Source organism: Tamandua tetradactyla, chromosome 5 (genome assembly GCF_023851605.1).
Source record: "Tamandua tetradactyla isolate mTamTet1 chromosome 5, mTamTet1.pri, whole genome shotgun sequence".
Classification (NCBI taxonomy): domain Eukaryota; kingdom Metazoa; phylum Chordata; class Mammalia; order Pilosa; family Myrmecophagidae; genus Tamandua; species Tamandua tetradactyla.
Window position 1 is genome coordinate 84,841,099 of NC_135331.1, and position 12,428 is coordinate 84,853,526.

Sequence of the window (12,428 nt, forward strand, 5' to 3'; positions counted from 1 at the left end):
GACCCCAGGTTATACATTCATAGCTTTGCCTCTCAAAATCTAGAAATAACATTTACAGCTCCAGACTAAATGTCACTGCTATAAGAGTTTACAATCTAGGCCCCCAATTTCTTATAAGTATTTTCTAAAAGAGACCATAAAATTCTCATTCATTTGTTTCTGGCCTATTTTGCATCACATAATGTCCCCAAGGTTCATTCACCTTGTTGTATGCCTTACAACTTCATTCCTTACTCTAGCTGCATAATAGTCCATCCTATGCATACCAGGTAGTTCACCATTCTACTTCTCAGTCAGTGTAAACTTCAGCAATGTCAATCCATTGGGAACCATGACTAATGTCCAAAGTCAACAATCCATGTCTCACATTATCTTCACTTAATTGTACAATCATCAACACTCTTAATTCTAGACAATTTTCATTGCTCCAAAAAGAAAAATAGCTGATAAACACACTCTCATTTAATAGAAAATCCAAATATCTCCTTAACTCTTCCCCCCCAACAGTTATTGATTGTTGATGTTTTCCTGTTAAATACAGACCATAGTAGACAATAGTACTTTCCCCCATACCCCTCTACTATATATTCTTTGTACAAGAGTCATACCTGTGAAGTCATTCATGCAAAAAAATTTATGTTTGTAGTGTTAATTGGTGGGATACATGGTTTAATACAACCCCTTTCAACAATGTTCACCTTCAACATGGCTATATTACTTATAGACCCACTAATGAACTGCCTTCATGCTATCCACTCTCTTACATCTAAGTTCAACTTCATTAGCTAAATGTTCATCCATCTGTAGCCTCTGAGTATTTCTAGGTCCCCTATATTCTACCTCATAAGTCTCACAATGTTTCCTTTTCTGTTGCAGTAGTCTCCCCCCATACAGCTTCCTCTGAATCTTCAAGGCACACTAAATTAAACCTTTTAACAACATTTTTTTCTTTGTACAACCCCACAAAGAGTTGAATTTAGGGCACTTCCTCTAATCTCTTGTTTTTCTTGCAATACATCTCTAATTGGATAATCACCTGTAGGTCAGGAGTCCCATTCTATGTCCAAGACCAGTTCACTGTGGAAAGGGTGATTTGGGCTTTTATAAGCCCAAACAGACAAAGAAATGGCCAGGATTCAGAAGAAAGCAAAAGCAAGAAAAAAAAATAGAAGAGGAAAACCTATTTGGTCAATATATCCTGTTACCTTGTAGGCCCCTCTTATTGGTGACTATTTGGGCTTTTGATCTTGTCCTTCAAAAGGGAAGAAGTTGCTGATATTAGATCATATAATATTTCATACCTACAGACAGAGCAAAGAAGTGTTTCTGGGAATAGAGAATAAGTTTTTGAGATTAGACCAACAGTAAATTATTTCAACAATGGCTTTTATGCTTAAGATAACTTCAAGACTGCTGGAGTGAAAAGATTATTTTAAAAAACACTTTTTTTTTTGCCTACTGGCAACTATATTAAACACTTTCAGCTAAAATATTATATTGAGTATTTTCTGTTTGTCCAGCAATCAATAGGCCATCTAATCTCTGGCTTTGTGCTTAGCAATAAACTCTTTCTTTCTTTGAAACCCTAGTGTCTTAACTTGGCTGTTATATGCATTGGGCAGAGAACCTTCCACTTTTGTCCAGCATTATATTGTGAAATTGAATCCACAATATCTCTGAGATATGCCTGTATTGTACTCATGGAAGGGACAATGTTGGGCAAGCTTTTCACTACTTCACATGGTATACCTCTTTTGCTGAGGTCCAGGAAAGAAATATCTCTGTGTCAGTAAGGCATGACCAGATTTCCTGTGAATAGCTATCTAATGTATACCTTTTGGGCCTTGTAACTAACTCCTCTTTGAGTTGGCTTCCAGGAAACTCAGAGGACAATTGGGGGACCCTTTGCAATAAGGGGATGAAAATGTAAGGCCATAAGTGAATGCTAAATGTGCCTGTTTACACTTTTATTCTGTCCTTATTTTTACTTCAGCCCAATATTTTATGGTGAAAGATGGAATACTTTCTATCTAAGATCAAGAACAAGGCAAAGATGTGCAGTCTTATCATTTCTATTACACAATGTGCTACCAAACAAATGAAATAAAAGGCAAAAGAGAAGTGATTACAAAACAGAAGTGAAAGTGTCTCATTTTGCAGGTGACATGATCATGTACATAGAAAATCCTAGGACAAAAAAGTTTCTAGATTAGTAAGTGAGTATGGTACAACTGCAGGGCATAAGAATGATATACACAAGTCAATTTTATTTTGCAAGTACTATAAAATTAGGAAAATGAAGATTAGAAATTCAATTTATAATAGCATCAATATAATAAAATAATTAGGTATCAATTTAATGAAAGTATGCAAGATCTCTATACTGAAATACACATAGTACAGCTGAGAGAGAGTAATGACAATCTATGTAAATATTCTATGTAAAAGTGCCATATCAAGGATTGGAATATTCATTGTTAAGGTATTAATTCTCTCAAAGTTGGTTCATAGTTTGTATTAGTTTGTTAAGTGCTGCTGGAATGCAATATATCATAAACTGAATGGCTTTTATAAAGGGAATTTTTTTTTAAGTTACAAGTTTACAGTTCTAAGATGTGAAAGTGTCACAAACTAAGGTATCCAGAGAAAGATACCTTGACTCAAGAGAGGCTGATCTGGAAAGATATGGCTGGCTTCTGCTGTTCCTTTGGCTTTTCATTTCAAAAAGCCTCCCTGGGGGCATTTTCTTTTTGTATCTCCAAACTTCTGGGTCTCCTATTGGCTCTATTGCTTCTGTTATCCAAACATCTGCATCTGAGGTTTCTCCAAAATGTTTCCCCTTTTAAAAGACTCTAGTCAACTAATCAAGAGTGATCCTGAATGTGTGGAGTCATATCTCCATCTAATCAAAGGGTCACACCCACCACAGAAACAATCTATGGGGTTCAAACCCAAAACAATAAGTCTGCCACCACAAGACTGGACCAGGAAAGAAAACGTGGCTTTTTTGTAGTACATAACAGTTTCAAACCAGCACATTCCACCCTCTGTACCATGAAAAGACATGTTCTTTCCATACATAAAATACATTCATTCTATTACAATATCACAAAAGCCTTAAACCATTTCAATAATACCATACAAAGTAAAAAGACAGTGTAAAATCTTATCGAAGTCGGTCACAGGCATGAGAAACTCAGAACAATTTATCTGCTGCCAGTATACAAAGGAGGGACAGCCATAGGATACATATTTCCACTACTGTAGGGAGAAATTGAAAGAAAAACATGGGTCAATGGACCCAAACAGTTCCAAAAACCTGCAGGGCAAACTCCATTAGATTTCAAAGTCTGAGTCATTTATCCTTGGGGCTTTAGGATGTGGCAGTCCCTCTCTTTTCAAGTGCCTACACAGCAGCCCTGCTCTCTGCCAATGCTGGGGTGAGAGATACAATACTGGGAATCATTGGGAGGACCACATTTTTCTTGGCTCCATTTGCTCCAAAGACTGGGGCAGCACCCAGGCTCACTGCCACCTCCAGGGCAAATGCTCAACCCTGACAATGGGGAGATCACCAGGCTCCCTCCATTCACGATTTATGCACTCCACTCTCTCTGAGGCTTGGGAAGCCAAAACTCTTCCTGAAGAATTAAGCAGAAGGCCTGCCCTCTGCTTCAGAGGCAAACTTACCCCCTTCCACCTGAATATGTGGGTTCACTCTCCTGGTCTGAGATTTCCTGGCTCCAGACCTTAGCTTCCATTGTTCTGCCTCTGAAGAAATTCTTCCTTCAATTTATCCATTTTAGTCAGGCTGGTGGTGGCTGTGTTTATACAGATCCTGCAACACACATCAGTTTTCTATGCAGTACACAGGGATCATAACCATTAGACAAGAGGACTTTCCACAAATCCTTTCTTAATAGCACCATCTCCAGTCCTTGCGTTTCCTGCAATGGCTTACTGCTTCCCTGTTTAGTTAAATCCTCATGTGGGTCACTAACCACTGAGGACTCACCTTCTGGAAGCCCAAATTTTTTTCCAACCATCAATTTCTGTTTTATTTGTACTCAAGAGTTCAGTTCTCAACTTATCCCTTTCCCTTCACATTTTACTATAAGTTGCAAGGAGCAGCCAACTGCATTTTACACATTTAGTTTGGTAATTTCCTCAGTTAAGTATCCCAGATGGTAGGTCACCTTTGAATTCTAGGTTCCATACAAGAGCCAAATTGGGCCAAATTCCCTGCCACTTTAAAACATGGATCACCTTTCTTCCAGTTCACAATAACAGATGCATTATTTCTATCTAAATCCTTATTAGGAGTATGTTTAGAATCCATATTTCAACCAATAGTCTTTTCAAGTGTTCTAAGCCTTCTCTATCAAGCTCCTCACAATTCTTCCAGTATTTTCCTTTTATCCATTAAAAAAACCATTCTAACTTATTTGGTATTTGCAAATCATAGCATCCCACTCCTGATACCAAAATCTATATTAGTTTGTTAAATGCTGTCAGAATGCAATTTATGAGAAATGGAACAGCTTTTATAAAGGGAATTTATTAAGTTATAAGTTTACAGTTCTTAGACCATAAAAGTGTCCAAACTAAGGCATCCAGAGAAATATACCTTGACTCAGGGAAGGCCAATCTGGGAAGGTCTGTGGCAGGCTTCTGCTGTTTCTATGGTTGTCATTTCAAGTAGCTTACCAGGGGGCATTTCTGGGTCTCCTGTTGGCCCTGTCACTTCTGTTCTCCAAGCATCTGCATCTGAGGTTTCTCCAAAATGTTTCCCCTTTTAAATGACTCTAGCCAACTTAAGAGCCACCGGGAATGTGTGGAGTCACATCTCCATCTAATCAAAAGATCACACTCACAATTGCTTGTGTCACATCTCCATGGAAGTAATACAATCAAATATCACACTCACAACTGGATTTGTCATGTCTCCATGGAAACAATCCAACTGAAGCTCAAACTCCAAACAATAGGTCTACCCCCCATAAGACCAGACTAGGAAAGAAAACATGGCTTTTCTGGGGTACATAGCAATTTCAAACCAGCATGTAGTTTAAATGCAATTCCAATCAAAATCATGGCAGGCTTTTAAAAAGAAAGTGACAAGCTGATTGTCCAATTTATATGGAAACAAAGGATTTTGAATAGCCAAAACATTTTAAAGAAGGTATTTGGAGGAGAAGCCACAGGATCAGATTTCAAAACTTATGGCAAACCTCCAGTAACCAGCCTAAGGATAGTCATGGATCAATGGAACACAAAAAGAGTGCATAATGAGAAATACATATATACATACACACACACACTCATGAAAATGACCTCAGTATACTTCAGTGGGGAAAGTGTAGGAGCAACAGTTAAAACAAGACCTGCAGAATTTGTTGGGAACAGCTGGTGTCAGGGTGATGGCAGCAGTAAAATGTGGAGATTGTTATGTAGAGCAGTCTGGGAGGAAGAGAATGTTTACTCCAAATGGTTATGTTAAGTATGAAGGAAGAGAGCACTGAAAAATAAGCACTCTGATTCCTCAGGAAATGCATGCACACCTTTTGTCACCCTGTAGTATATAGGCTGGATCTGCTTAAGAATAAAGTTGTCTGTTGTCCATTGTCTGTTATTGCTGACCTTCAGATTCCCTGATCCTGTCTCTTTCTCATCATTCCTTAATATCCTTCATGCTCCATTCCATAGGAAGCATCTGGTGCCCAACATAGGGCATGAAGAAGAAGACTCCAAAACAATATTGAGGAACCAAGGAAAAGTCTCTGTTAGAGGGACATTTGTCCAGCTGATAGAAGAGGACTTGAGTCATATTGGTAAGTAAGCATTTTCCTTGTAGCAACAGGGTAATGGGTAATCACAATAGTCAGCTGGAAGAGTATGTTTTTGTGTTGAAAACATTGTTAGAAACTACAGGGGACTCCATGGAGACTTCAGAGAAACCAATAACAATGCTTCTGTACTAAAGAAGATCTTTTCTTTAGTACAGAAGTATTGTTATTGGTTTCAGCCTCAAGGCCTTAATGTTTTAAATCTAAAGTAATGGAAATTGGTTATGAAGGCTTTGTGGTGAGCATAACAAAATGGGGAAGATATTCTTGTTTCTATAATTCCTAAAAACTGCTCAATTATTATGATAGATTTAAAAGATTGCTTCTTTACCATACCTTTAGCAGAGCAAGATAAAGAAAAATTAATTTCTGAGCTTGTTCTTAATGAGCTACCTTTAAAGAAAAATATTTTAAGAAATTTAAAACTGAAAATTCTTGTTAAAAACTTTATATTGATGTTTCAAACATGCATTAACTAAAGTATTTTAAGTATTTAACATTATTCAAACAAATTTAATTTTGATGGTAATTATATGTGGTAAAATATTTGTTTAAAATAATGACAAGTATGAAAAATATAAAAGATGCATTTTTATTAATAGGAAAAAGAGAATAATTTTATCCTAAGATGAAATGAATAACTGTTACAAAATGAGAAAAATGTAGGACAAAGCCTGAACTAATATAGTAATTGCTGAGGGTTTGTAAAAAATGGAAATTATGGTCAAAATCAAGAAAGATTTAAATAGTCTAAAATGACAATATTTTCTTGGACTCTTAGCCTGTTCTAATGAAAAGATACAAAAATTTTTTTCTAGATAGTCAGTGTATTAAAGCAAAGAGTCTGTGTTTTATCAGAATAACTTATGTTAACTTTTATCGTGTCATTATCTGTATAAAAAATACTGATTTTCTCCTAGGTATCATTATACTAGCAAAAGACTGTTTCTTTTCTTGCTCCAAACCAGGTGGCTTAATCTATTAATCTAAATAATATTTGCTGTAAATGAATCTACTACTGGCTAAATAATATTCAAATCATATAAATATCTAAATTCCTTTAAGCCAAAATATTTTAATGCTTCATCCAGTGTTTATATGAACTACATAAGTATAAACTAAATTTATCCCAAAATAATCATGGCTTATGTTGGGAACAGATCAGATTCGAGGGATGAATGCAAAGAAAAAATATACTTGTGGAGTCTGTTCTGTTCACCTGATGTTGCCATTACATGCAACTGATGTGGCTATTGTATGACCTTGGTAAGAAATAATTAAAATGTGCCCTCTAGCTGGGAGGACTGGCTATCCTCCCAGAAGGAGGTGTACTTTAATAAAGATATCTAGGTCCCAGGATGCTCCTCTTGGAGTTCCCAGAGGACTTTGAAATACTTGAATTACAACTGCTAGTTCAGTGCACTGGGCTGAGGTATAAGGCATTTTCCAACTTTTGTTTTCCCCTGGGGTAACATATGCAGCCTGCCCATTACTACTACCATCAGTAAAGATAGTAATGGCTCCCTCTAGTGGGGAAGTCTGAACTATTTTAGGCAAAATCCATTGTATTCTTTTTAGAAATTGTAAAAGTTTTGACATAGGCAAATGATTATCGATTTGTCCTTTAAAATCACTTAATGCTATTTGCCAAGAGGTATTGAAGATAAATAGACTTTGAACCTCTTCCTTTGTGAGATCACATGCTATGCGATTAGGATTATGACCTCTTAATTGATAATATTTTGGTGACCTTTGGTCAGTTCCCAGAGAACCCAACTGGGCCCCGTCACATAAGCAAATGGGAATTTGGGCACTATTGTGGAAAATATCATAAAACCTGCATGCAATAAATTTAAAATTACCAAAAATGCACAGCCAATTATAAAGAATCTTCATTCCTGCATTCCTTTTCATTCAATCCAATGAATTCACTTTACAAAATCTGGTCATTTACTATGGGTACATGTCACTATTGACATTTATTCTGCTTTCATTTTTGCTACCTGCCACTTTAGGGATTCCTAATTATATGCTACAGAACCTGTTTGATATTTTACAAGGAGAATCTGATTTATTAAGCAAAAGGCAATTAACAGCTGTGGCTGAACAAGAATTACAATTAATTAAATAATGCATTCAAGAAGGACAGCTTGTTCAAATAGATCTAGAAAAACCTGTTGATTTTATTATTTTCTTTACCTTGCAATCTCCCACAGGCCTATTTTGGCAAGATGGTGTTTTAGAATGGATCTTTTTACCAAACAATTGACAAAAATGTTTAAATACATATCTGCAAAAAATCATCTCTTTAATAGCCAAAGGTCACCAAAGATATTATCAATTAAGAGGTCATAATCCTAATCGCATAGCATGTGATCTCACAAAGGAAGAGGTTCAAAGTCTATTTATCTTCAATACCTCTTGGCAAATAGCATTAAGTGATTTTAAAGGACAAATCGATAATCATTTGCCTATGTCAAAACTTTTACAATTTCTAAAAAGAATACAATGGATTTTGCCTAAAATAGTTCAGACTTCCCCACTAGAGGGAGCCATTACTATCTTTACTGATGGTAGTAGTGGGCAGGCTGCATATGTTACCCCAGGGGAAAACAAAAGTTGGAAAATGCCTTATACCTCAGCCCAGTGCACTGAACTAGCAGTTGTAATTCAAGTATTGCAAAATTTTCCCCAATCTCTTAATATTGTTTCTGATTCTGAATATGTCTGCCAAACAGTTATTCACATTGAGACAGCTTCTTTGTTTAGAGGAGATGAACTGTCCCAAATGTTTTTACATTTACAAACACTAGTCAGAAGTTGAATTAACCCCCTTTTTATCATGCATATAAGAGCTCATACTAATTTTCCAGGTCCTTTGTCATTACAAAACCAGCAAGCAGATACTCTTGTGGGGGTAATTCAGGATCCCACAACATTTCACAAATTGACTCATACTAATAGCAAAGGGCTGCAAAAGAAATTTCCATCTTTATCTAAACAGCAAGCTCAGGACATTGTTCGAAGTTGTCCAACATATGGACCTTTAAATGCATTCCCATTTGCATGAGGGGTTAATCCTCAAGGTCAAAAAGCAAATGAATTATGGCAAATGGATGTTACTCATATTTCACATTTTGGTAAAATGCAAAAATATACATGTTATCATAGACACCTTTTTTCATGTCATATGGGCCACTGCACAACCTGGAGAACATTTCTGCCATGTTCAATCACATTTACTTAATGCTTTTGCTGTTATGGGATGCCCTCAATCTATTAAAATGGACAATGGTCCTGCTTATACAGGAAAGCAATTTTGTAAATTCTGTACTACTTTTCATATTACTCATATCACAGGAATTCCACATAATCTCTCTGGGCAAGGAATTATTGAATGAACAAACTGGACGCTAAAGTCTATGCTCCTAAAACAAAAAGGGAGAGATGATGATCAGGAGGATGATGTTCTGAAAATAAGTACACCTAAAGATCAATTAGCAAAAGCACTGTTTACTTTAAATTTTTGAAATATTTATGATAATTCATTACAGACTCCTGCAGAACAACATTTTAGTAATTTGGAAAAGAAAAATGATATATCCCAAACAGAACTGCAGCTGCAGCTGATCTATTGGAAAGATGTTAAGGATGATTTATGGAAACCAGGCATGATAAAGGTGTGGGGTAGGGAATTTGCTCTTGACATTGCAGATGATGGAAACTCGGTTTGGATTCCCTCGAAAAGAATAAAACCCAGACATGTCAACTCTGGTGAAAATAACTAAATGGGTAATGTACATTATAAGACATATAACTTTAACTGCTGAAGGACAGGGATATAATTATACTTATTGGGTTTACATTCCTAACCCACCTCTGCTGCAGGCCCTAACATGGGCAGATCCAACTTTACCAATATATCTGAATATTAGTTTAGGATTCCCAGGTCCAGTAGATTCAAGGCTTCCAAAACTACTTAAGGAAGAAGAAAAATGGTATCAAATTTAACTCTTCCATTTTTAGAAAGACCTATATGCATAAGTAATGAATTACTGTGTATGACAATAAGTAATCAAATTACATGGTTTAAGATCAAGAATGATTCTCATAATTATCTATGTGTATATCCCTCTTTTAACCCTATGGAATCAAATGATACTTGCCTATTATCTGGGAAAGAAAGTTGGAATGGATGGCAGTTATGTCGTATGGATCGAGCCGTTATCATAATTAATGATTCCTATGAAATTGTAGGAGATGTGGCCCCTGTGGGGCCTCCCATCTCTAACTCAGAGATAATTGAGACTATATGGACAGGCAAGCTAAATCAGAGTTTAATACATAGAGGATGATTTGTGCCAAATCCTTGGGATAATAAATACAACATTAGTCTGAGAAATTTATGGAAAATTTTCCTAGGATTGGGACCAATTTTTATAGCGAATTCTAGCAACTATAACTTCTCTTTAAATAGCAGCCACAAACACTATATGCAAATATGTACTAGAGATCCATATGTATTTGTTAAAGGTCATATGCGTATAAGAAATCAAACTTTTAATTGTGAGAATTGTTCTCTATTCACTTGTCTCCAGGCATTTTTGTTGCAGGAAAATGAGATGATTATAGCAAGGAGAAGAAGAGGTATTCGGCTGCCAGTGCAGATGTCAAGATCCTGGCAATCCTCTCCAGAAACACATATCCTGATCCATTTGGCAAAAGAATATCTGAAAAAGATTAAGAGACTAATTGGACTCATTATTGCACCTGTCATTGGAATCATTGGAATTATCACAGTGGCTGCAGTCACTGGAACTGCATTGCATCAAACCATACAGATGCAGTGTTATGTTAGAGAATGGCATAAAAATGCCAGTGAACTGTGGCATAGTCTATCTCATATTGATGAGCAAATTAATAATAGACTAAATGATATAGAGACAGCATTGGTTCATATTGGAGATCAAATGTATAATTTAAAATTTTACAAAGTTTAATATGTGACTGGAATGAGAGCAATTTTTGTATTACCCCTTTAAGATATAATCAATCTGAAATAGAATGGGAAAAGGTAAACAGGCATCTTTTGGGGCAATCGGATAGTTTAAGTCTCGATATTGTGGAATTACAAAAAAGGGTATTAGAAATATCTCAGAATAATTTACATATAGCCTATGGAGATGATGTTATACAATCACTTACCCAAGAGCTAAAAAATCTTAATCCTATTTACTGGTGATCCTATTTACATCATTTTTGACTACTATAGGCTTAGATTTGGGACTATTTTTACTTTTTATCTTCCTCCTCAGCTGTGTCAAACAACAAATGTTCATAGTAGCAAGCTGTGCCATTAAGCAAAGCCACACTAACAGTGTGATTCTGGCAAAAGCTCCCTCCTGAATCAGTCAGAGAGCTTGACTGGTAGCCAATGATGGTTAAGACCCTTCCTGCAGAGCTTAAGGGCAACCTAAGACAGGCACAGTCACCTCAGCTAATAAAATAAAAAGGGGGAATGTAGGAGCAAGGGTTAAAACAAGACCTGCAGAATTTGTTGGGAGCAGCTGGCATCAGGGTGGTGGTGGCAGTAAACTGTGGAGATTGTTATGTAGAGCAGTCTGGGAGGAAGAGAATGTTTACCCCAAATGGTTACCTTAAGTATGAAGAAAGAGAGCACTGAAAGATAAGCACTCTGTTTCCTCAGGAAATGCATACATGCCTTTTGTCACCCTGCAGCATATAAGCAGGATCTGGTTAAGAATAAAGTTGTCTGTTGTCTGTTATCACTGACCTTCAGACCTCTTGATCTCACCTCTTTCTTGTCATTCCTTAATATCCTTCAAGCTCCAGTCCATAAGAAGCAACATTCTACTGTATTTTTTATTTGGTCTACAGCATCTTTAATCTGTGATAGCTGCTATTTTTCTATTTAGTCTTTCAAATTCTTCTTTATGCTCTTCTGGTGTCTTCTTGATCTCCTTTATGTCATTAGCCATCCCATTGATTTTATTGAGTAGAGTCATGTGAAGCTCTTTGTTTAGTTGTTCCAAAGTCTGTGTCTCCTTCAGTGTTTTAATTTGGTCATTATGTTGGGTTATATCTGTCTGCATCTTGATATACTTACTGATCTTCTGTTGTCTCTGCAGCATATAAATATCTTGATAGGTTTACTTTGGAAGTTGATTTCCTTCAGTAGTCTAAAGCTTTGTATTTGCAGGATGGATATGGAGCAGGATGCAGGGTGTGGGGTGGTGCACAACAGTTTGATAATATGTTGCACTGCAGGTATCTTTAGGCACAGGTTGGGTACACTACACTGGTGCCTGTGAGCCTGGGGTGTGGTTCATGGGGTTGTAGGTGTGTGGTGCAGAGGCCGTGAATATGTGGTACTCTAAGGCAGACCTTGGAGCACTGTGGGAGGCAGATGGGGAAGCTGTGTGTATGCACCTGGGTTGGTGTGCAGGTAAGATGTGGGTGAACATATGGAGTGAGGGGGTCATGGGTATCAGGGTATAGGGTATGTGGCTCAGATGTTGAGGCACAGGGGCAGGGTGCAGATGTGTCCTTGCACAGGAGTGA

General features: G+C 36.8%; 1 long non-coding RNA gene across 3 annotated transcripts in view; it reads left to right on the plus strand.

The window, feature by feature from the left end:
* The window catches only part of LOC143684320 (uncharacterized), a 135,283-nt gene extending 124,150 nt beyond the window's left edge, over nucleotides 1–11,133 (plus strand). For all 3 annotated transcript variants that reach the window (XR_013175984.1, XR_013175986.1, XR_013175985.1), the window contains 2 exons: nucleotides 5,707–5,831; nucleotides 10,445–11,133. This is a non-coding gene — a long non-coding RNA (uncharacterized LOC143684320). The remainder of the gene's footprint in view (nucleotides 1–5,706; nucleotides 5,832–10,444) is intronic.
* The last annotated feature ends 1,295 nt before the right edge of the window (nucleotides 11,134–12,428 follow it).